Here is a 12,512-nt window from a genome sequence, read left to right on the forward strand (position 1 = left end):
GAGTTGGTCCCTCGTCCTCAAATGCTAATTATTCGGTCTTTATGGATTTTTCGGCATAAAAAGAAATACGATGGTTCTTTTGAGGGCATAAAGCACATGTCTTGTGACGATGATAGGAGTCTCAACAGGAGGGTGTTGATTGTGACGAGACGTTCGTCCGGTGGTCAAGCCGGCAACTATCCGTGTGGTTCTTACTATTGCTTTATCTCGCTCTTGGCCCATTCACCAGCTTGATGTAAAGAATGCTTTCTTGCATGGCAATTTGAATGAGATCGTCTATATGTATCAACCTTTGGGGTTAGGGATCCACTCGTCACGATCATGTTTGTCTCTTGCGTAAATCTCTTTATGGTTTGAAGCAGCACCACGGGCTTGGTATCGAGCGTTTCTTTGAATATGTGGCAACCATTGGTTTCTCCCATAGTACATCGACAACTCTCTCTTCATCTTTTGTCGTGGGAAAGATATTGCTTATATTTTGTTATATGTGGATGATATTATTCTAAAAAGCTTTGCATCTTCGGACTCTCTCGACTCGACGCATCATGTCCAAATTAGCTACGGAATTTGCAATGAAAGACTTGGGTCCGTTGAGCTATTTTTGGGGATTGCAGTCTCCAGGGACAACAATAGCCTCTTTATGTCTCAGAGTTCTTATGCAGAGGATATTCTTGACAGAGCAGGCATGTCACAGTGTAAGCCCTGCCCCACTCCAGTTGACTCAAAGGGCAAACTCAGCGCTTCTTCAAGCGCCCCGTATGAGGATCCTACGAAGTATCGTCGTCTGGCTGGTGCTTTGCAATACTTGACATTCACTCGGCCTGACATATCATACGCTGTCCAACAAGTTTGCTTGTTTATGCATGACCCCAAGGTCCAGCATATGGAAGCATTAAAACGCATTTTGCGTTACATTCGAGGTACGATTGACTTTGGCACACATTTATATAAATCCCCTCTCTACAGTCACTCCTATCATATACGGATGCGATTGGGGAGGATGTCCGGACACTCGACGCTCCACGTCGGGTTATTGTGTCTATCTTGGGGATAACTTGATTTCTTGGTCTTCCGAAACCTACTCTATCTAAGTCAGGTCTTTGAAGCAGAATACAGAGGGGTTGCTAATGTTGTCTCTGAGTCTTGTTGGATTCGTAATCTGTTGCTTGAACTCCATTGTCCTATTCGTAAAGCAACGTTGGTCTATTGTGATAATGTAAGTGCCATTTACTTGTCTGGAAATCGGTACAACATCAACGTACCAAGCATATCGAAATGGACATTCACTTTGTTCGCGAAAAGGTTAGACGTGGCGAAGTTCGTGTCCTACACGTTCCATCCCGTTATCGATTGCCGACATTTTCACCAAAGGTCTTCCGCGCGTACTATTTGATGATTTTCGCGACAGTCTAACCGTTCGTAAACCTCCCGCCCATTGCGGGGGTGTGTTAGAATATGTAATTAGTAAAATATATTTTGTAATATTTTGTAATCTTCTATTTTAGGATAGCATATGTTAGTATTATTTAGTGAAATTAGTTCCTAATTTGTAGCCTACAATTATGTTGTAAATCATGTATATCAACCCATTCATGGGAGCAGTTATTCAAGGAAAACATTCTCTTACGGATTTTCATCATCTTTGCATTTACATTCGATATTGAGGGCCTGTGAGGCATTGCATGTATTTTACGCTGCGTGCATTTAGTTTGGATCATAAGAAATATAGGGGAAACTTTGTCAAAATTTTCCTAAAATTTAAGGACGAGGACCAAAGATTTAAGAGATAACAAAGGTTATACGCCTATGATTGCTACAGATTGATTAAAGGGAAAGTATATGACAAGTTGATATGGATAATAAAATAAAGATGACGCTACAAGTGGACATCGAGCATTAGTTAGTGGAATCAAAAGTACTATTCCGACTGGACAGATAGTTGGGCACATCACTATTTCGAGTATCCCCATAAATTTCGATCGAGAATGGCAATGAAATACAACACCATAAGGTAAAACCTTTAAGGGGGGAAGCAAGTAAGCTTAAGTATGAGTATAAGGCTGACTAAGGTATTGGAGGAATTATGACACCCGACAATGGGGCAATCAAAAAGTAATAGTGAGCTATGAAGCAAGATAAGCTAAGGAAATGCAAAGAGAAGCTATGAAAGTAGACGGAGATAAGATCGCAAGAAACACTACAAGAAAAACGGCCTTTAAGGAAGGGAAATATGGTCCCTAAAAGTTAAAATCTGGTCCCAAATGACCAATTACGATGGGAAAAAATTGGTCGCCGCCCGCCGTAATAGCCTCCGCCGCTAAAGCGCAACAACGATGGGTACAAAAATCTGGTCGTTGATTATTTTTAGAGACCGGTAGAAAATCTGGTCGTTAAATGTTTTTAGAGACTATATATCTCATCCCTAATAGACAACTAATATCATGGAAAATATTTTTCTTCCTAGTCGTTAAACCTATATGCGACCAGATTTTACTAGTCCTAAATTGTCTTTTAGAGACGAGCAGCACTGGTCCCTATCTAAAATAATTATACTAATTTTAGCATCTGCATTTCTGGTCTCTTATTGACGAGAAAATTAATAGTATCAATACATATCAAATTGCTACAGAAATGTAGATATAAATATATATACATATAGAGAGTTATTAATTACAAAATGGTTAACATCCCATATTAGTTTCAATATTTGCTCAACACCTTAATAAAAAAGCTTTGCCAACATCCCGAGCTAGACTATGATATCAAGTTTTGCATTACATTCCTAGAAAAATAATAATGAGCTTGTGCATCTTCTAAACTTGCACCTTGACTTGTAACTTCAATCTTCAAAACCTATAAATACAAAATTTTGAAAAGACGATGAATAACTATTAGTATAATAATATATGTAAAATTTACACTAGCAATAGTTAAATAGCTTACCCCAAAAGCAGTCTAAATTTATTGGGTGTTATCCAGCAACATTAAAAAGCTAGGCTGCAGGAATATCAGCAAAAAATTAAGCCTTCCTTCCCAAATAATTAATGCAGTATGTAAGTTAGGCAAACTGAGATTTTTTCAACCTTAAATCACCAAACTCTGTAGAAATGCAAGGAAAAATACATCATATCATATGTGTATCATAAGGTAAACTAACTTACTACCTTTTGATGTATTCCATAAATGTGTTCATATACATGGTGGTTGAACTTTTAACTAACTGTACAAAGATTTCCGACTAATTTACAATGATACATCATTCATGTTAAGTCGTCAACAACTTAGTGAAGAATTGTTGTGATGCATTAACCAAGAACCCAAAATATATTATAAAGAACCACAACTAAAACAATAACTGTGACAAGCATAATGGACAAACATAAGGAACTTTCACGAATGTTCATAGTTAAACTAGCAAACTCTGTACCTTATAGATTAAATACACGCATATAATATGAGCTCGCTGCCATTCTTCATGTAATATATGTTCCCAACTAAAAAAATTCCATTCACTGTAGATGTTAATTCTTTTAATCTTCTACTAAAGCCTATTGTAAAACAAGGAGAATACCAAACCAATTGAGACTATGAACTCCTGCACATCATTGAAAAATAAAAGTTTATCGAACTCCATTTCCTCCAACAAGAGCAGAATGGAAACACATATGACAAGTTCCATTTCCTCTCTGCAACTAAGTTAACTATTGATAAAGATAAATTCCATCATTTGTTTAGGCTAAGGGCCACAAAAGTTAAACTGGAAACCCATAAAAAAGCAACAAGAGTTAACAGCAATAAGGCTTTTTTCCATCTGGTAGAAAATTGCTCTTTTATCTATTGATAGGAATTTCTGAAAACATCTAATAAGGAAACCATATTGAAAGGAAAGAGATGAATGGCATAGCATGCCAAAATCTAATCATTCAATTACACAATACCATTAAGACTTAAAAGACAACAGGAAATACCATTTGTGAAGTAGCAGTAGAGGAAGTACATCAAATTTTACTCACTGTATACATTGAAGAAGAGGTACCTAATGAAAGAGTGGATGCTAAAATTCTTCAAAGAAGCCTTCCACTGGACAATGTTCAATAAAAGAATCACCCAATGTACTTTAAATTATCAACTTCAATAGGTAAAAAAAAAAATAAAAAAAAAGGCGGGTATATTGTTACTAAGCTGGTCAGCCTACAAAAACAGTGGTCATTCAGTTGAAACGGTTGATGTCGTAGGCGGGACTTGTGATTGTTGAGCAGCTAAGAATTCTTTTATTTTCATAATTTCTTTCATCTCTTTTTCTACGGTAGACAAGCGATCATTTAAGGATTTGTTTTCCTCATTCAAGGATTTGTTTTCCTCTCGAGTTGAACGTAGTGCGGACAGTAATTCAACCTTTGAAGAAGTTCCACCTTTCAAGACATTTAATATGCTCCGTCAAACACAAGGTGCTTAAACCACTTGAGACAACTAATAGTTACTCAGGAAAGTTAAGAACTTAGATAAAATACCACCTTCGATTTCTTGGGCAACTTGGAAGGGCAAAAAATAGCAGAAACTTTGAAGACCAAAACTCAGCTGTTTTTTTGCTAAATCTAGATATGGAAGGGTATTTATCACAAATATGAAGGAGAAAAAGAGGTCAACAAAACTGAGTTTTTTCCAAAGTCCACAAAAGAATATGTAACATAAAACAAAAAAAAAAGACAATAAGCATTAACTTACGAGCTACTGAAATAAGTTCTGAACTTTGTACAAGAAAATCCTATGAGCACAACAAAAGAATCAATGTCTAAAATAATTGAAGTATAGCTCTCCTTCTCTAAGTGAAAGTAATGGTTATTCTAACGAAAACTAATCACGAAAATCAGTAATATCTGCGGAGAATATACTTCCGATCAGTAGGTAGACAAAAATCTCACTGTTTAAAGCAAGAAGTTAGTACAACAAAGAAAATGAAACTTATGTGCCCAGAAATAAGATCTGGAAACTACATAGCTAAAGGAATGCATAGTTGCGCACTGTAATTTGTATCCAATCGCCACAAGTGCGTAACAACCAACACCATCTGTCATTTTCATAATTAGTTTTTCTATCTTTTTTGGAGGCAGAAAAACTTTACGATAATGATATATAAAGCTACTTAACATTTTTTCTAAAGTTAATCATCAATAGGCTGTTTGGTTGGGATCTGGGAACTACATAGCTAAAGGAGTGCATAGTTTTGCATCAGAATATGTATCCAATTGCCACAAGTGCGTAACAACCAACAACATCTGTCATTTTCATAATTAGTTTTTCTATCTTTTTTTTTTTTGGAGCAGAAAAACTTGAGAATAATGATATATAAAGCTACTTAACATTTTTTCTAAAGTTAATCATCAATAGACTGTTTGGCTGGCAAAATCTCTAACACTAAAGACATAAAAATGATATGCTATTCATGAAGAGGGTGCTGGTGTGAGTAGAATGAATGCAAAAGAAAAAGGTCCAAATGCGCATTGATACTCTTGACTACATTTGTTACCTCAACAGCTGCCCACATATTACGGTGACGAACTATTCTTCCCAAGTGCCTCGAAAACAGATTGCTATTTTTTTCAACCGTTCGATTATTGTAAAAGGTTACTTTCAGCTTTTGTCCAACTTAAAGTGATGCAACTTCTTTGCACTTGTTCCTTCCTCGAACTCTTCTTAAAAACTTGAAGTTGGACAAAAGCTTTTACTAATATGATTTCTTTGCTAAAGAGGAGCACAAAGATCTAGGTGGACCTAAGAAATCATATTAGTAAAAGCTTTGGCATTTAATTTCAGTTATATGTGAAATAAAAAATACAACAGATTTGGAAAAACTTGTTTCAAATTTTTGCATTGCTTAACTTGATCAGTAGGTGTATACCCTTTGGAAAAACTATACCCTATCTCAAGAACCATGGAGTTTTTATGTATCGTTCCCATTCCTTGACTAGCAGACATGGTAGCATTTTTAAGACCTTGTCCTCGTTCCTTCCCCATAGCACCTGGTGAAATGAAATCATGTTACTAACACTTAATCATTTAAATTCAGTTTATGCAAATCAAAAATAGTAGATTTAAAAAATCTTACTTGTTTCAATTTCTTGGATGTATTGCTTAACTATATCACTAGATTGAGGAAATAAACTCTTGGTTGGCATATTCTCTTTCTCAACCAAAGATCTAAGCCCTCCTAGCACCTAGGACGATGAATGCATATTTGGTAGTAGTCTTCACAGTTGACCCCCCCCCCCCCTCACTTTCAATCTTTAATGGTTTCATATTGAACCTGTAAAGAGCCAAAAGTAAGAAAATACAATAAGAGAAAATGCGTGACAGTGTAGTAATAAAAAGAAATCATGCCGTCAGAATGTAAATGGACTTAGTTGAAACTTTTTTAGATGTAAAATAAAATTTTCAAAAGGAGTAACAACACTAGTCCCTGTTTGGCTTGCAAAATTTCAACACTGAAGACATAAAACTAATATGCCATTCATGAAATAATTAGCTTTTTCATATTGATATGCACTCTGTATGAAATATGTTTTTCCAGAAACACAATATACAACAAACTTGAATACACTTCTGGAAATCAAATTATCAATTAGGAATCCCAAATAAATACGAGGTCACTTTTTTTTTTTTTTTTGAACTGGCAGATCACTTTTATTGCAGTATTACAGGATAAATTTAAAACTCAAGCACAAATGAAAAGTGCAATTTTAGTATCTCTGCAACAGTGATAATTCCATACCAGTTAACCTAATTGGAGCAATATGAACATAAACTTTTTGCACAACACCAACTAATCTACAATTTTCATCGAGCAGCTAAATAATAATTGGCAAAGAGCGTTATTTGATTTCCTATCAGTTGAATAGGATATAGTCCAGTGCTTAGATTGAACTCTAGGGCTTGAGTAGTTGGTAAGTTTTGACAAGTGTGAGGCAAATAGGGAAGAACATCAAGAGAGTAGATACTGCAGACGTTAAATTGCAGTAGAAACATACTGCAGAGGTTAAATTGCAGTAGAAAAACACCAAAAAAAAAAAATCTTTGACAAAAAACCTATGATATGTCTTATCCTTTCCTCGTTATTTTGTTTTGATAAATAAACATGTTAATACAAAAAGCAATATTTAGAATGCAAATCATATAGGAAGTTGTATGCAGAAAACTCATCAAAGAAGACGAGAACTCCATACCCAACAGAAGAAAGCCCTTTTTCATTTGCAAATCATTTTCGCTGATTATACAAATAAAGAAAAAACACCACATTGTCAAACCTTTTACCAATTTAATGTTAGAGAAGAAGAATAACAAGAGTAACTCGAATCAAGCGAAGCAATAAAGTGAATTTAGTACATAGAGAAAAAAAAAAAGAACAACTCGAAATAGGAGGCATACCTAAGATTCGAAAACGAGCGAGATGGGAAATTAGGGCAGACCTACAATCTGTGTTTTCCCAAAACACAGATTTACCCGATGGCCAGGGGCACAATGCAGCTAAGTCTGGAAACACAAGAGGAGGACGAAACCGTTTATATGCGTTGAAGGTCGTTAGGAGACAGATGCTCGTGCAGATGTTATCACAGGTGCACTAATAGTCTTCACTTTTGATGTCTATGCCCTTATTGACCTAGGATCCACCCTATCTTATGTAACCCCATTTATTGCTAAGAAATTTGGGATTGAACCAGAAAAATTGCATGAACCCTTTAAGGTGTCCACCCTCGTTGGGGAATCAGTCATAGCTAGACGTATTTATAGGGGTTGCCTAGTTTTAGTCTATCACCGCAGAATCATTAGCAGACTTAGCAGAGTTAAAGATGATAGACTTTGATGTGATCATAGGTATGGACTGGTTAGCTTCATGTTATGCCAAGGTATGTTGTAGAACCAAAGTAGTGAAATTCAAGTTCCCTAATGAGCCAGTCATAGAATGGGAGGCTAATTCAGTAGTACCTAGGGGTAGATTTATTTCTTACCTAAAAGCAAGAAAAATGATTTCCAAGGGTTATACGACCACCTAGTTCGAGTCAAGGATTCAGATGCCCAGACTCAAACTCTCCAGTCCATCCCATTTGTAAATGAGTTTCCAGAGATCTTTCTCGAAGATCTTCCAGGAGTCCCTCCTGGTAGGGAGATTGAATTTGGAATTGATCTACTCCCTGACACTCAGCCAATATCTATTCCGCCATACAAAATGGCTCCAGCGGAGTTAAAAGAGTTAAAAGCCCAGTTGAAAGATCTTCTTGATAAGTTTATTAAGCCCAGTGTTTCACCTTGGGGTGCGCCAGTCTTATTTGTTCAAAAGAAAGATAGTTCCTTACGCATGTGCATCGACTACAGCCAGTTGAACAAAGTCACTATTAAGAACAGGTACCCTCTTCCCAGAATAGATGACTCATTTGACCGACTTCAGGGTGCCTAATATTATTCCAAGATTGACCTCAGATAAGGCTACCATCAGTTAAAGGTTAAGGAACTTGATATTTCGAAGACCACTTTCAGAACCCGTTATGGCCATTTTTGAATTTCTTGTTATGTCATTTGGGTTGACAAATGCGCTAGCTGCTTTCAGTGATCTTATGAATAGGATCTTCAAGCCTTATCTCGATTTATTCGTCATTGTCTTCATTGATGATATTTTTGTGTATTCCCATAGTGAGGCTAATCATGCAGAACATCTCAAAATAGTGTCGCAGACTCATAAAGATGGCAAACTTTTTGAAAAATTCTCAAAGTGTGAGTTTTGGCTTAAGTCACTGGCATTCTTAGGCCATGTGATCTCAGCTAAAGGTGTTAAAGTTGATTCTCAGAAGATTGATGCCGTAAGGACTTGGCCCAGACCCACATCAGTTTCTGATATAAGAAGTTTCTTAGGTCTCGCAGGCTATTATAGACATTTCGTAGAAGGATTTTCCTCTATTTCTGCTCCATTGACTAAGTTGACTCAGAAAAAGGTTAAGTGTCAATGGTCAGATGCTTGTGAGCCGGCTTTGAAGATTTGAATAACAGACTAACTTTTTCTCCAGTTTTGACGCTACTAGAAGGAACCGAAGGGTTCGTGATTTATTGTGATGCTTCGGGAGTTGGTCTCGGATGTGTCTTAATACAACATGGTAAGGTTGTCACTTATGCATCTAGACAGCTTAAGGCTCACGAGAAGAATTACCCAACTCATGACTTAGAGTTGGTAGCCATGGTTTTTGCACTTAAGATATGACGTCATTATTTGTATGGAGTGCATGTTGATATTTTCACAGATCATAAAAGCCTGTGGTATATCTTCAAGCAAAGGGAGCTACATCTTAGGCAAAGGAGATGGCTCGAATTGCTTAAGGATTATGATATGGATATTCTCTATCATCCGAGAAAAACGAATGTTGTAGCGATGCTCTTAGTCGGCGTTCCATGGGGAGTTTAGCCTACGTTGATGCAGATAAGGGAGTTATGACCAAGGAAGTTCACCATTTGGCTAGTCTTGGAGTTCGACTTTTGGACTCCGAGGATGGCAGCGCGGTTGTTCAAGATAGAGCTCATTCCTCCTTAGTAGTTGAAGTCAAAGAGAAATAGTTTAGTAATCCCTACTTGTTGCAGCTGAGAGAGTGGATTCATAAGCATAAGACGATGTCTTTTGAACAGGGGGGAGATGATGGTACCTTGAGGTACCGAGGCAGATTATGTGTTCCAGATGTAGATGGGCTCAGAGAGTGGATCATGTCAGAAGCTCACAAATCCAGGCATTCCATTCACCCAGGTTCCACTAAGATGTACCATGATCTTAAAGAGATTTATTAGTGGAATGATATAAAGAAGAATGTAGCAGATTTTGTGGCTAGGTGTACGAATTGTTAGAAAGTGAAAGCGGAACACCAGAGGCCTGGTGGCCTGGCTCAGAATATTGATATTCCTGTTTGGAAATGGGAAATGATCAGTATGGACTTTCTATCAGGTCTACCTCGTTCAGCTAGGTGGCATGACTCTATTTGGGTGATCTTTGACTGGCTTACTAAGTCGGCGCACTTTTTGCCACTCAAGACCACAGATTCAGCAGAGGATTATGCCAAGTTATATGTTAATGAAATTATCAGATTGCATGGGACCCTAGTGTCTATTATTTCAGATCGTGGTGCTCAGTTCATACCGAACTTTTGGAAATCCTTTCAGAAAAGATTCGGTACCAAGATGAACCTCAGCACAGCTTTTCATCCGCAGACAGATGGCCAGGCAGAGTGTACTATTCAGACTCTTGAGCACATGTTGAGAGCATATGTCCTAGATTTCAAAGGTTATTGGGATGATCACTTACCCCTTATCGATTTTTCTTATAATAAGAGTTATCATGCTAGCATTGGGATAGCACCGTTTGAAGCTCTGTATGGGTGAAGGTGTAGATCACCAATTGGTTGGTTCGAAGTTGGTGAAGCAAAATTGTTAGGACCATATTTATGAGTTAGCTTTATGTCCCAATCAGATATGACTATGGGACGTATGTTTAGAGGCACTCGGTAGGCTAGCTCCTGGTGCCCGTCATGGCCTTCCGGTTGGGTCGTGACAGAGTGGTTAGAGGTGTTCAGATTCGATAAATGAGGTAAGAGGTGATTCTTTGAGGTCTAGCAACATTAAGGATTTTAGGTAAGGGGTTAGTAAACAAGGATGCGTGAAATGGTAGATCAATGATAGGTTAACTGAGTAAGTTCGGGATAACATTTTATTGATCGAGAAAGACAATTCAGGCAAGGATGATTCAGTTGGGTACATGAGGATATTGGTAAGGTTGTTATGTGATACGCTGGATTTAAAGAATGTTCAATTTAGAGTTGTAAGTGTTAAGAAAACTCTAATGTGCAGAGTGTGTGGTATGATCCTATCTATCGAATTAATTCGGCTAGCTTACAAAACTTATGATTATGCAGTGTTCGATTGAGTAGGTTCGAGGATTGTTTATGGTATCGATGATCATGAATTGATTATATATTGGAAAATTAACGAGTCGATAAAGGGTATAGAGTCAGCAAGAATGACGTACATCTTGGGATTACTTGAGTCTATTTAGATTGTGGCGTCGTTGTCTTGCATATTCAGATGGGATTTGATTGTTACACGAGCTTAAGGAAGGAAGTTAACAGAAATGAACTGAGTGATATGAGGAAAATTTTGTGAGGTTCGTGATCGGCAACTAGCGATAAACATATTTCAGTAAATCGATATGTTGAGGTTTATAAGAAGTGTCTTTGTGGTACACCATTGGATAAGTTTCGTAACATTCTGCAGTGGATGAGTTAGCATGCTTTAAGTGAAAGGATTCGTGGAATCTCTATCATGTGAGGACTAGAGTTATATTTTCGAGGTGAGACCCTACTCGTGGTAATATATTATGTTGCAAGTAATATTGACTGGACAGTTTGGGTAAGCACTTTTGATTATAAAAGACTTAGGGGTAGTTGAGTGAGATTTAGAGCGGTAGTGTAAGATTGGATACTTTCAGAAAATTTATGGGCATATCGAGGTGATACAATGATAGGTTCGAGCGTTAAATGATTATTATATAAGGCTTCAGGTTTCGCGTCGAAAAGTTTAAGGTTGCATCGAATTTACGTGTCGGGTAAAGGTTGAGAAACATGAAGATTGAAATCATAAGGTGTAGCTCTTCGGTACTAAGTTGATAACTTGGATAAAACTCAACCTGTAGAGTCGAGGGTGGTAGACAGGATTTGTTATGCATGAGGAAGAGATTAGAATTGGCCACCACAGATGTGCGATAGGACTGTGATTTGTTTCGAAAATTCGGAGTCAGTTCATATGACTATTAGTGATATTCGAGAGTTGTGCATTCATTCAGGGTCAGCATTGTTCACGTAAGGCTTAATGGTCTATGGTTATATTTCCAGGAAGATATTTAAGGATTTGATATGTTTCGGCTTAGATTTGAGGTATGACAAATTTACTGAGCTTTGTTCGGGTTTTCTAGTGGATTTGATGATATTTTCTGCGAACAGTTGCCTGGATAGAATAATGGTATGACTTTGCTCGGTGAGATATTCAATAGTATGGTCCCTGTATTGTGATTTGAAGGTTAAAGAAGACTTAGAACTAGCCAAGTTGGCTGTCAGTAAGATCAGTTACGGTGGAATCGCATAGAGAACTCAAATGAATCGAGGATTCTTTCTGGCTAGAGTAAGCCATGGTTTCAGGTTATGATGTGCGTGTTCATGTGTTTCTAAGAAATCGCGTTGCAAAAAATGGCTTTAGCATGCGTGAAGGAAAGTTTAACGGAATCTGAATATCTTTCCGGTTCAGAATAGGCTATATGGTTTGTGTCCATGTTTCAAAGGATTGCGTTAGTTTAGGAAACTATTTGTGGGCCCTGTTGATCGCTCTCAGAGTTTTGGTTTTATCAAATTAGAGAATTCAAGTAAAAGTAATTCTCTTATTCGAGGATCAGTTGCGAGGGATATTCGAATACGGAGATATGAGAATTGGAGCTTGAG

General features: G+C 37.3%; 1 long non-coding RNA gene across 1 annotated transcript; it reads right to left on the reverse strand.

The window, feature by feature from the left end:
* Window positions 1–2,634: 2,634 nt before the first annotated feature.
* On the reverse strand, window positions 2,635–5,539 carry LOC132034360 (uncharacterized). Its single transcript, XR_009409054.1, has 2 exons — window positions 3,630–5,539; window positions 2,635–3,592 (listed from the first exon to the last, which is right to left on the reverse strand). It is a non-coding gene; the product is annotated as an uncharacterized LOC132034360 (long non-coding RNA).
* Between the last annotated feature and the right edge of the window lie 6,973 nt (window positions 5,540–12,512).

This window comes from Lycium ferocissimum, chromosome 10 (assembly GCF_029784015.1).
Source record: "Lycium ferocissimum isolate CSIRO_LF1 chromosome 10, AGI_CSIRO_Lferr_CH_V1, whole genome shotgun sequence".
Lineage (NCBI taxonomy): Eukaryota > Viridiplantae > Streptophyta > Magnoliopsida > Solanales > Solanaceae > Lycium > Lycium ferocissimum.